Below are 12184 nucleotides of genomic sequence, written 5' to 3' on the forward strand. Positions count from 1 at the left end.
GGGTATGAGTCACCCATCGGATCACCCGTAGCCATAAAGATTAAGTATGCATCAAAATAATGCATTGTACGAATATCAAGTATACCCATCTAAATACCATTATAAAAAATCTAGCATTATTCAATAATCCACTCAACATCACCACGAATAATTAAATAAAGTAGCAACACTAGGATAGTACCACATAACACAATACATGTTCTATTACACGGTCGTCGAATAATTGTTAAGCCTTTCATGACATTATTGGTTAAAATGTTGTTAATAGTCAAAAGAAGATGGATGATTGTAGCCCAAGTTCATGCTTTCGTCAAGTTTATACTGGGTATTTTATACCCACGGGTTAACGGGTATTGTGACGGTGGAACGTTTTAATACCTGTTTACCTATTGAGTGAAGGTTTTTATCCAACAAGAGACCCATGGGTAGAATACTTAGCTTATATACATACCTTAATAGAGTAAATACTCATCGAGTATTGGGTCGCGAGTACCCATTGCCATCTCTACATGCGACTCTAGCACCTAGGCATAGGTGGGTCCACGATTTGAAAGACAAGTATTCAAATTTGTTAAGGGAAAAAAGTATATATATTACCATATAAAATTTAACTATTTGCTATGTATAATACCACAATATATTCTCCGATTTAACTATTTGCCATATAAAGTTTGTGACGAAAATTTCAAGTGTAGTCTATCCACCTCTTTAGGCTACTTTCAGACGTTGACATCCTCCACGCCATGATGGGCTTCCAATTTGCTTACATCTCCCAAGCATCTCCAACAATGCTTTTATTCAGTGCTTTATGTCAGAATATAGGGTCAACTTATTAAAAAAACAGTTCTAACAGTGACAATTTTGCAATTTTTTATCAAAAAATGTAGGACGGACCATAAAGTGATCCAAATACACGAAAATCCGAATTAGTGCCCTATCCTTATATTATACATCACTATCAACCTTCTCTTTCTTAATAATATAATTTATTTTTTTGAAATATACAATTTAGGACTTAATTATTGGAACTAAATCTATTTTATTGCTCTAAACAATTTAAATTGTGTAGTATTTTAATTTTTGAGACACTTTCTAGGTACATTGTTGAATTTGCTATCACCAATGTTCTTTTATCCTTATTGTTTTCGAAATTTCGATCTAGTTTTAATATCTCCTATGATATTTCGACCGTGAGATGTGAAATTGTATTTGATTTATGCCTGTTAGTTATGGGCCTAGCCTAGCCCAGCCCATGTGAGCTGACAGGCCTATTAGGGTTTGGGGTCTATATATATCATAATCCCTACTTCTGAATCACTATTCCAAAACTTTCTCACAGAAACCGCCGCCCCTTTCCGTCCTTTAGCATCGGCCGCCACTGCGCCCTCGCGTCCACGCTGGGGGTCCGTTGGATCAGGTCCCGGCGTCCCGCCTCCCTGGCCTCCGGCATCAGCCGCCACCGCGCGTTCCGTCGTCCGCCTCGGTCTAGATTAACACAGATTGGACTTTTAGGAAAACACAGCCCACGGCTTGCCGCGATTTAGTTTCCCAAATCCCAGGGCCGATGTCAGCCCACGACGAGGACGGCGGCCGCCGCCGCAGGACCCTTGCCAAGGTTTCACTCTCGTTGGTCTCGGCCACCATGGCGGAGGCCTCCACCTACTCCTTAGACGCAGTCAAGACGCGCCGCCTCCAGTTCCACCGCAGCCCCGGCGGCGCGGGCGGGCGCGGCGTAATCCGGGTCGCGGCCGAGCTCGTCCGCGATGGCGGGGTTTAACGGGGCTTATCCCCCTCCGTCCTCCGCCACCTGATGTACACCCCGCTTTGCATCGTGGGGTTCCAGCATCTTCGGCCCACCCTCGCTAGCGACAGGCGGGAGGTTGGCCTGGTTGGGAAGGCGCTCGCCGGTGGACTTTCAGGCGTTGCTGCGCAGGTAAATTTTTGTTAGGCATAAGTAACCTTTTATTTTCTCGTTAGATCAGCGACGGATTAAATCCATTGATCTACTTGCAAATATAGCAGTCATAAATGTGACTTATGAATACACAATTTGTAAGTCAACATGAGATTTGCAGCTAGGCTGTTACTTGCATTATCAAAGTGTAATTAGTGCGAAATTTAGGAGTTATTTTGGGTTGCGTTGGCAAAATTTTGATCCAAACTATGCTTGATGTATATTTTGACTTACGAATTTATTCTTTTGTTGGTCTGCCTATTAAATTGCCCATGAAAGCATCTTAGCCAAAAATGAGAAACACTTCTAACTGATCTGTCATTAAATCATCATCATCATTCTTAATATTTAAGTAGTTTGATAGATGATAAAACAACATGCCTAATTTTTCGTTTTCTTTTTCTTTTTCTTATTTGAGTTCAGTTGTTTCATGGCATGGTGAGCCAATGGCTTCAATGAGCACCAGTAACAGTGATACGCAAATTATTTCATTGTGCTTCTATTCTTCACCATATTCTGATCTTCCTTAACAGTTGCTAGTCACTGATATGGCTGTCGTTCTGGGTTTCCTACGAGAAACTGCACCAAACATCAGTTATTTTATCATTTTGGCAATCGAGTGTGTTTCATGATAGAACCATTTTTATGTTCATTACCGGAGTGTGGGCTTTTATCCCTTGCTGTCATCAAGGAAAAACATGGATGAAATTGCTATGCCTCACGTTGTATTTTGACAATCTACAAGATCTATGAACTCCACAGAAAACTGACAATCTCATCCATTCTCCCTTTTCTATTAACAAAGTTGCTTGCTCAACCTATATTAGTGTGATTTATAGCCTCACGTGGGAAGTTATATATGTCATTCAAAATTTGTCATCTATAAATATTTATTCATAACTTTTAATCAAAGTATAATGATTAAAGAAGATTTCAATATGTGATGTATATGAACTAAATAATCTTAGCTTATGACTGCAACAATTGGACGCCCTGTGGGAGGTCCTCTCTGTGCCAGATGTGATGGGCCATCCTGCCGGTGTCACCTCTAGCCTTCGCTTGATAATTGTAAATCGGCAGTGAGTGAAAACATGGCCCAATTGCGTGGCCATCACGTTGTGTTGGGTGCCTTTCCATGGTTGGGGCCACAACAGCATTAGTGTGGTCGGGCGTATGGTTGTCTTCCCGAGTGAGCCAGGCCGGAAGAATTAGTACTCTTCGGCATTCTATGGAGCGTGCATGATAGGCTGCGTCGCTGTCTGCGGGCTCACGTCCATGATAGTCACACCTGTTGTCCTCGTCAAGTGCGACATGTATGTTAGTGTCTTGATGCTGGCTTGAATTGGATGCATGATTTTTTTTGTGACTATCCCATTTTGATTGGCAGGACTTGTTGATATCTTTGTTTTTTGTTTAGCACAAAAAATATTTTTGATAGAATATTGGTTCTGGTGCACATAATTCTTGAAATTGTATAATGATTATCAAGATTTTGTGTCCATATATTGATATTCTATGATGCTTGAGACATCTGCGCTGTGACATGGACCTGGACTCCAATGAGATGGTGCATACTTCTCACTTGTTGACATTTCTTACTCATCATGAGTCTTGTAATCTCACTTGTTGACATTTTGTTTTCTTATTATGGAGTAAATGTTAGTTTTTATAGAATGTGGTTCCGGTGCACATATTTCTTCTTGAGATTGTGTAATGATTTTCAAGATTTTATGTGTGCATATATAGATATTTCCACACTGCTTGAGTCATCTCCGTTATAACTGGACATGGACTCCAATGAGATGGTGTATATTGCATAGTTGCTCAAAGGATTTTTTGCTTTTGAAATCATTGACTATCATTCATGCTTGTTGATCTTTTGTTAGCACAAAAAATAGTTTTGCTAGAATATTAGTTCTGGTGCACATAGTTCTTCTTGAAATTGTATAATGATTTTCAAGATTTTATGTGTGCATATATTGATGTTCCACGCTGCTTGAGTCATCTCCAATGTCACGTGGACCTGGACTCCAATGAGATGGTGTACATTTATTAATTACTAAATGGATTTTATGCTTTTAGAGTCAGAACTAATCGTCAGCTCTGAAAATGGTGCCATTTCTTACTCATCGTAAGTCTTCTCACGTGTTGACATTTTGTTTTCTTATTATGGTATAAATGTTAGTTTAATAGAATGTAGTTCAGGTGCACATAGTTCTTCTTGAAATCGTGTAATGATTTCCAAGATTTTATGTGTGCATAGATAAATATTTCCACACTGCTTGAGTCATTTCCATTAAACTGGACCTAGACTCCAATGAGATGGTGTATATTGGTTGGTTGCCCAAAAGATAATCATGCATCTGAAATCATTGACTATCTGCTGTAACTAATATTGTCATTTCTTTAGGATGACAATTCTTGTCGGCACTCAGTTGTTTATCTCTCTTTTTTTGACTGTACAAAATATATGGTTGTTATAATACTAGTTGTGCTGCACATAATTCTTCGAAAGTGTGTATGGTTTCAATAATATATGTGTGCAGTTAAATTATCTGCACTGTTTGTTTTTTCTTCCATTCTAGAGCCAGACACCAGTTTTGTGTACATTAAAAAACATATCATATGTTATAGAGGATAGTGGATATGACACTAATTAGTTTTAAATGTGTATTGATAATAGGCTGTGTGAGCATTTGGTGGTTAACTGGTTATAACAATCTAATATCACATTTCTTTACATAATTATTTATTTGTGTTTAACCTATGTACCTGCATGCTAAGACATACATTTTCATGCCCATAATTGTTGAAGTCACACTATGATTTTCAAGATTTATGTGTGCGTTAACCACACGCTTGAGCTCCCTCTGTTGCTAAGGAGCTAGACTCGTGTTGTACATTAGTCCATTAACCAAATGCTTAGCTAGTACTCCCTGAGAGCATTCCCCAAGGGAAAACGTGACCATAGTGCACACGTGATTCTTGGGTACTGGTTGTTGTGGATGCTTGTTCGTAGTCATATTATTTAGTCTGGTAGTCTCCATTATTGTGGAAGTTCTAATTACTTGTGGGGAATGGACATGGAAATTTTATTATTAGGCCCCTATTTTGCTTGCGTTGCTGCAACACTCACTATGACATTGCATGGCCTTGTTACGTTCTTTGTTTCTTTAATTTTGTTTCATTTTGTTAATCAAAGTGTATGACTTATTACTTTATTTCAACATTTTTTGAGAAAAAAATCATTCATAACACTATTTGTAGATGGTACCTCTTCCCAAACAAGTGAAGCAAATAGCAATTGATTACAGCCCTTTCGTTTACTAAATAGCAAATTCATTTCTGCCCTAATTGCAGTCAATCAAGGCTTTATGTGATAAAACAAATGTTTTTTTTGCAGAAGCCGTTCAGATGCTAATGACTCAGCTTCTTCCCTATCCGTAAACGGCTTGTACCAGTCTTCAGTTTTCTGAACTTTAAGCAGATACCAATACCAGAAAGACATGCTACTATGGCGTGCAAGAATAAGGCTTTCATCTGACTGATCTCGGGAGTGATCATGGGCCCTGAAAAAGATTTTACTCTATGACCTTCATGTGATTGTCCAGCAGTTAGGGTAGACTTTACCGGGAACTGGATGGAATTGAGGCCCCGTTTCAATCTCACGTGATAAACTTTAGCTTCCTGCTAAACTTTAGCTATATGAATTGAAGTGCTAAAGTTTAGCTTCAATTACCACCATTAGCTCTCCTGTTTAGATTACAAATGGCTAAAAGTAGCTAAAAAATAGCTGCTAAAGTTTATCTCGCGAGATTGGAACAGGGCCTGAGTCTGTTTAAATCATAAGTTGAAATCCATTCGAATCCCTCTGAATCCACATGTATGTTTGTTGGGCTGTGTCTGTCTTTGAGTTTGGTTCAGCTAGGAAGATAATAGCTATACAACCGCCTTTTGCCTTATTTTTTTCTTCACATTTTGTTTGTTCGACCTATGGGGTTCGTCCCTCAATTTATGTGAAACCTTTTCTTTTGAATTAGACCAACTTATGCAAAACCTACATGCTATGTTCCGGATGAAGGGTGCTGAACACGCTCCCATACGAATCCGCGAGAAGTGGGAAGGCGCAGGCGCAGCCGCAACAGGCAACAGCAAGTTCTTCAGGCAGCATGAATGAAGACAACAGTCACTATCCTATCATCTGCTAGAGGTGCTACAGTGCGACACTCTAAACACACAAAGGACAGAAGATGCGTCAAAGCAGATGTTTTTTTTGCATCCATGCAGAGGTGAAACATGATTTTGAATCCTCTCAACTAACGTATTGAGATAAAGAAATTTTAGTTCTACGACAGTCACCGAGTTGTATTATAGGAATAATTTAGCTGTTGTTATTACATTGTTGGTACTACCACCAAAAATGTTGTACATTAAGGTAGTGTTTGGTTGGGGAGCGAAGTAGAACGGAACCGTTCCGTCCCAGTTTTAGTGTTGTTTGGTTAGAAAGAAACTAGAACAGAGTGGCTCCAAAAGAAGAATATTCCCTCCAGATCCGGAACCATCCCGCTCCAAAAAATTGAGGGGACGGAGCGGCTCCGTTCCCAGCCTGCTCTCCTCACCGCTCTCCTCACCGCGCAGGTACACCTCTCTCTCTCTGATGGCCGCCGCCGCCACCTACCTCTGCTGCCGCGCGCGCCCAGCCGTCTTCCTGCTGCCGCGCGCATGCTGTCTTCCTGCCGTCCTGCTGCCGCCGCACAGGCCGTCCTGCTGCCGCGCGTTTCTGCCGCCGCGCGCAGGCGTTCCTGCAGCCGCGCGCAGGTGTCCTGCTGCCTCCGCGCGCAGGTTTATCCTGCTGCCGCCGAACGATCTGGCCGGAGCAGCCATGGCCATCTCTCTGCTGGTCCCGGCGCGCAGATCTGGCCGGAGCAGCCATGGCCGCCTCCCTCTGCGCAGCTCCATCTACTGCTCCCTCTACGCAGCTCCCTCTCCTTGTGCCTTTTTTTGGTTGATTGTAAACTAATTCACTTCTTGTTGATTGGAAACCAGATTGATTGCACAAAGAAGGAGAGCCAAGAACAACTGCAGCAAAGGTATACTTGTAAGATGAATTTGCCGCTCTATTGATTTGAATATACTGTCTTCATGTGTTGTGAATTGGTTATGTATTTTTTGTTGGCATATAGATGGATGAGGGCGATGATTTTCTAGTCTATGTAGCTGTTGCTCATGTGGTTCTTTCGATGATGGCAATTGTTATTAGAGCTCGAAAGAGAAAACGACACGGTCATGCACCCGTAGGACAAATTACTTATGCTCCAATTGATGAGAGGGATAGGAAGCGAGCTGAGTATCTCAATGATAAAATTTGGAAGAATGATGTTACTTGTGTCAATATGATTAGGCTTAATAGAGCATCGTTCTTTCGATTTTGTAAACTTTTTAGGGATCGAGGTTTATTACAAGACACTACACACATGTGTGTTGAGCAACAAGTTGCTATGTTTTTACACACAATTGGCCATAATGTTAGGAATAGAGTAGTTGCCACTAATTTTGGTAGGTCCGGGGAAACCGTTAGTCGGTACTTCAATAAAGTCCTTCATGCAATTGGAGAGCTACACACCGACTTCATTAAGCCACCATCATCGACGACACCATCTAAAATTCAAGGGAACCCACGCTGGGATCCTTATTTTAAGGTAGTGTTTGGTTTGTTTGCCCAAATTATTTTGATTATAGGTAGACTGTTGAGACCTTACATATTGTTATTGTAATGCTAAAATAGGATTGTATTGGGGCCATCGACGGAACACATATTCGGGCGTCTGTTCCTAAGGAATTGGAACCTGCGTTTCGTGGTAGGAAGAGTTACACTACACAAAATGTAATGGCAGCCGTAGACTTTGATCTACGGTTCACATGTGTTATAGCTGGTTGGGAGGGAACAGCCCATGACGCTTCAATATTACGCGATGCTTTAGAACGCCCAAATGGTCTTCGTGTTCCTCAAGGTACAAAAAATTTGAGTAGATCATTTGCGTAGCTCATTTGAGTATATAATAACTACTGTCCCCTTATATGATTTAGGCAAGTTCTACCTAGTTGATGCCGGATATGGAGCCAAGCCGGGTTTCCTGCCTCCATATCGTGGTGTGAGGTACCACTTGAATGAGTGGGGCAGCAACCCAGTGCAAAATGAGAAGGAATTGTTTAACCTTAGGCACTCATCTCTCATGGTAACAGTAGAACGTGCATTTGGTTCTTTGAAGAGGCGATTCAAAATTCTTGATGATGCAATACCATTTTTCCCTTTCCCTACCCAAGTAGAAGCTGTTATTGCTGCTTGCATTATCCATAATTGGGTCATAGAAGATGGCGGTGATGATTTGATTATAGCCGAAAATGATGACCTCCCTGGCATTATCCATCAAACATCAACACATGGACAAGCAACAGAACATGCCATCATGGTTAATTTTAGGCAAGAACTTGCAAATGCCATGTGGCAAGACCGTCAACAATATTATTCTAATGCACCATGAGTCTGTAAACCATCTATGTACCATTTTGTTTGTATTACTCTATGTACCATTTTCTTTGTATTACTCTTGTATCATTTTGTTTGTATGACTCTATGTTGCTGAAATTTAGTATCATTTTGTTTGTATGACTCTATGTTGCTGAAATTTAGTATTATTTTGTTTCATTTCAAGCTGGATATAATGGAAGGAGAGGTTAAAGGTGGAACTGTTTGGACAGTAAGTCAGAAAGCTTTTGTGCAAGAGTTTCTTGCTAACCTTGTTGCTGATGGTTCCAAAACATCAACTGGTTTCAAAAGAGTTCATCTCAGTGCTTGTGCTAAAGCTTTGAACAATCATTTTAAGATCAATAGAACTCCTGAACAAATTGGCAACCACTTGAAAACATTGAAAAAAAAGTACATTAGGATCAACCAACTTAGGAGCAAGAGTGGTGCTAACTGGGATGAAGAGAACTTTATCATCCGATATGACCATGAGATGTACACAAGTCATTTTAAGGTAATAAGTTTGTTGTACATTTTCTTTTGTTATTAATGCTCTGCACTAAAAAAATTTGTTTGTCCATTGGTAGGATGAGAATGGAAAGGAGATCAACAAGGGTGATGATGAGTACATAAACAAGCCTCTTCCATACTATGGAAATCTAGCTACCATCTTCGGTGATAGTGTTGCAACAGGTCAATTTGTGAAGACCTCAAGTGAACCTCTTGCTGTTGATGTTGAAGAGGATGAGATGAATGTTGGAACACCATCCAGTACTTCCATTGACAAAGAAGACACAGCGGGTTCAGGCAATAGGCCCTCCAAGAGAGCTAAGAAGGATGAAAATATAGTTGATCCTTTGGTTCACGCCTTTGAACTCGGTACTCAAACCATAGCTGGTGCTATACGAGATGCAGCATCCAAGAGAGCGTTGCCACCAGGTTTGTTTGAAGCTGTGGATAGTCTTCCTGGTTTTGAGCTTGAGCACAAGGCTAAGTACTATTCTTATTTGCTGAACAATCCTAATGTTGCACAAGGGTTTGTGGAGGTGCCGTTGTTGTACAAGCTTAGTATGCTTACTGAGTTCATTAATGGTAATATGTAGGCTTGCTAGGAATACTTCATTTTGGGTGACATAAACTAGTATGTCATGCTTCTATGTATCCATAAACAAGGCACTTTGGGAATACTTCATTTTGGGTGATATGAACTTGTATGTCATGCTTCTATTTACTAATGAACATGGCACTTTGGATTATATGAGTGTTGTGATGACTTGTGGTTTATATGTTATCATGTCAAATATATGCATGTTGTGATGAACTTGTATGTCATGCTAATGTCTACTTCAGTGACTCTTCAACCAAACAAAGGATGGAGCCGTTCTGTTCCAGTTCACTCTGCAACCAAACAAAAAACAGAGCCGCTCCATTCCAGTTTACCAAACACAGAACAGAGCGGCTCTATTCCTAGAATCAGGAATGGAACGGCTCCGTTCTACTTGGCTCCTCAACCAAACACTACCTAAGAAGCCAGTACATACTAGTTTAGCTTTGTCAGATATGATATGATTTGTTTTTCCACCAGCACCAGCTCCTTGAATCGCTGGACTACAATTGAAATTCATGTATAAATAAAAAACCCTATAAGAGCTAGTTTTAGAACTTTATTTTTCCAAAGGTTTTCTATTTTTCAAGAAAAATTGATCTAATTTGTCTTGGAAAATATAAGTAGGGTTTCCAAACTAGCCGTAAAAATATTTTCATGACCTGATGAGATTTCTACTATCACAGTAAGCATGTTTATGAAGTTTGTGTTGGTTAAGTTTTTTTAGATTTAAATTTTGATTCTACAAGAGGGTCAAAAAATTAGACAACTTATAAGTGACTTGAGCCATGGTTTTATCGAATACCGTAGCACATTTAAACGGAATTGAAAACTACCTTTCATTTGGAGGATAGCTAAAGAGTTAGACATATGGAACAAAAAACGATACAATCAAACAAATAAACAAATTTGTTAATAAACATGTTTTTAATAAAAAAATCAAATGTTATATGGTAAAAGAAATCCTAGCCACGCGCGCTATTTGCGATTGTTATGACTATTTACAGTATGTATATTTCAAATAAACCCGACCACCTTCGTTTGAACTGTCAGTGATCTTCTTCGACATTTCCCATTCATTAACAAGGAAGCCATACTTTGAAAGCTAGCTCTTGCACCAAGTCCGTGATGTTAATGCACACAGTGTTGAAGGCCACCAGACAAGCTTGAGCCCTGTCACTAGTCACGATCGAAGGCCTTTGGAAGCCGAAGCGTGACTGAATCGGACGCTGAATTATATCTTTTATATCCACCCTCTCAACTAAATCATTCTTAACATAAGACCACTATCTTATCTATGATTCTGGCCATTTCTTCCGAAATGTTGGGACATGGCATCTCGCATCAGAGCGGTATATGAAGGACTGACAACCAAAATGGTTATGATATTTTTCCTTCCCCACTGCCTTCATGTGATAAGATAAATCATATATATTGCAGAAACAGTCAGTGTTTGGTTCCAACCCTTGGCTCCTCATTGCCTAGATGAAAACCTCGATTTTAATCAAAGCTTCGGGGGTGAGCTGATGAAGATCTCGAATCTTTTAAGTACTTCGACCACCATCTTATGCAAAGGAAACCGAAGCCCGGTCTTCATAAAGCCCTTGAAAACTACCACTTCGCCGGGTTCAGGAAGGGGAACAATGTTCTCTCCTCCGGTCCTTACTATAGTTGTATCACGAAAATATTTGCCTTTCATCGCCTAAATTTGTCCTCTCTTAACAGTGGATTTTCTAAATACAACGTGACTTGGCCTCCATGGCCGATCTTCGGCGTCATCGTTGTCACTCTCTAGATCAAAATCTTCAATGTCACTAGAATCTCCAGACAACCCAGCTATAATTTCATCAGTAATCTTTTCAACATTGGTCCTTTCCATAACCAGCTAGCGTAGGGTCCACACTTTTCTTCTATTCGGCCATCTCAGCGTTGATTGAAACAAAAAGCCGAAGCTCCAAAGCAATCACGGTTGCAGAATCAGAAACCTAAAATGACAAACCCAACACAAGCTTGATAGTACGAAAAATATTTTCATCGCAACCCTCATATATATATGCAAAGCATCACTGAACGATTGGTGGTCCCACAATATAGAAGGTTTCACTTTTCTAGCGAAGGGAGGGTGTTTTTTTGGACCTTCGGCTAAAGACTTTCGTTAATTTCGCAGTGTGAATTTGTTACTGAAAGGGAAATGTGCCCTTGGGCTATTTCTAAGTATTTTGGTGATTGAGTGTCAACACAAGTGCTTAAATGTGAATCAATGCCCATGGATGAACAAAGTGCAAATCTAGAACAAAGGTATGTATCTAAGTCTTAGTACATTGGTTTTGTGTACTAATATACTTGTCTAAGTGTTAGAAACAGGAAGAAGAAGAAAAGAAGAAAGTTGGCTGTGTACAGCAAAGAGGCTGTTTCGGTCTGGGGCACCGGACTGTCCGGTGGCGCACCGGACAGTGTCCGGTGGTGCACCGGACAGTGTCCGGTGCGCCAGGCTGCCTCGGCCGAAGAGGCCGCTCTCGGGAATTTGCTGACGGCGTACGGCTAAAATTCACCGGACTGTCCGGTGTACACTGGACTGTCCGGTGAGCCAACGGTCGGC

The 12184-nt window shown here is 40.5% G+C and overlaps 1 long non-coding RNA gene across 1 annotated transcript; it reads left to right on the top strand.

Moving 5' to 3' along the window:
- Window positions 1-1315: 1315 nt before the first annotated feature.
- Window positions 1316-9736, top strand: LOC103641703 (uncharacterized). The gene is made up of 4 exons (XR_002749385.2): window positions 1316-1933; window positions 5358-6592; window positions 7001-8994; window positions 9068-9736. It is a non-coding gene; the product is annotated as an uncharacterized lncRNA (long non-coding RNA).
- Window positions 9737-12184: the final 2448 nt, after the last annotated feature.

The sequence above is a fragment of the Zea mays genome, chromosome 10, assembly GCF_902167145.1.
Source record: "Zea mays cultivar B73 chromosome 10, Zm-B73-REFERENCE-NAM-5.0, whole genome shotgun sequence".
NCBI classification, from domain to species: Eukaryota; Viridiplantae; Streptophyta; class Magnoliopsida; order Poales; family Poaceae; genus Zea; species Zea mays.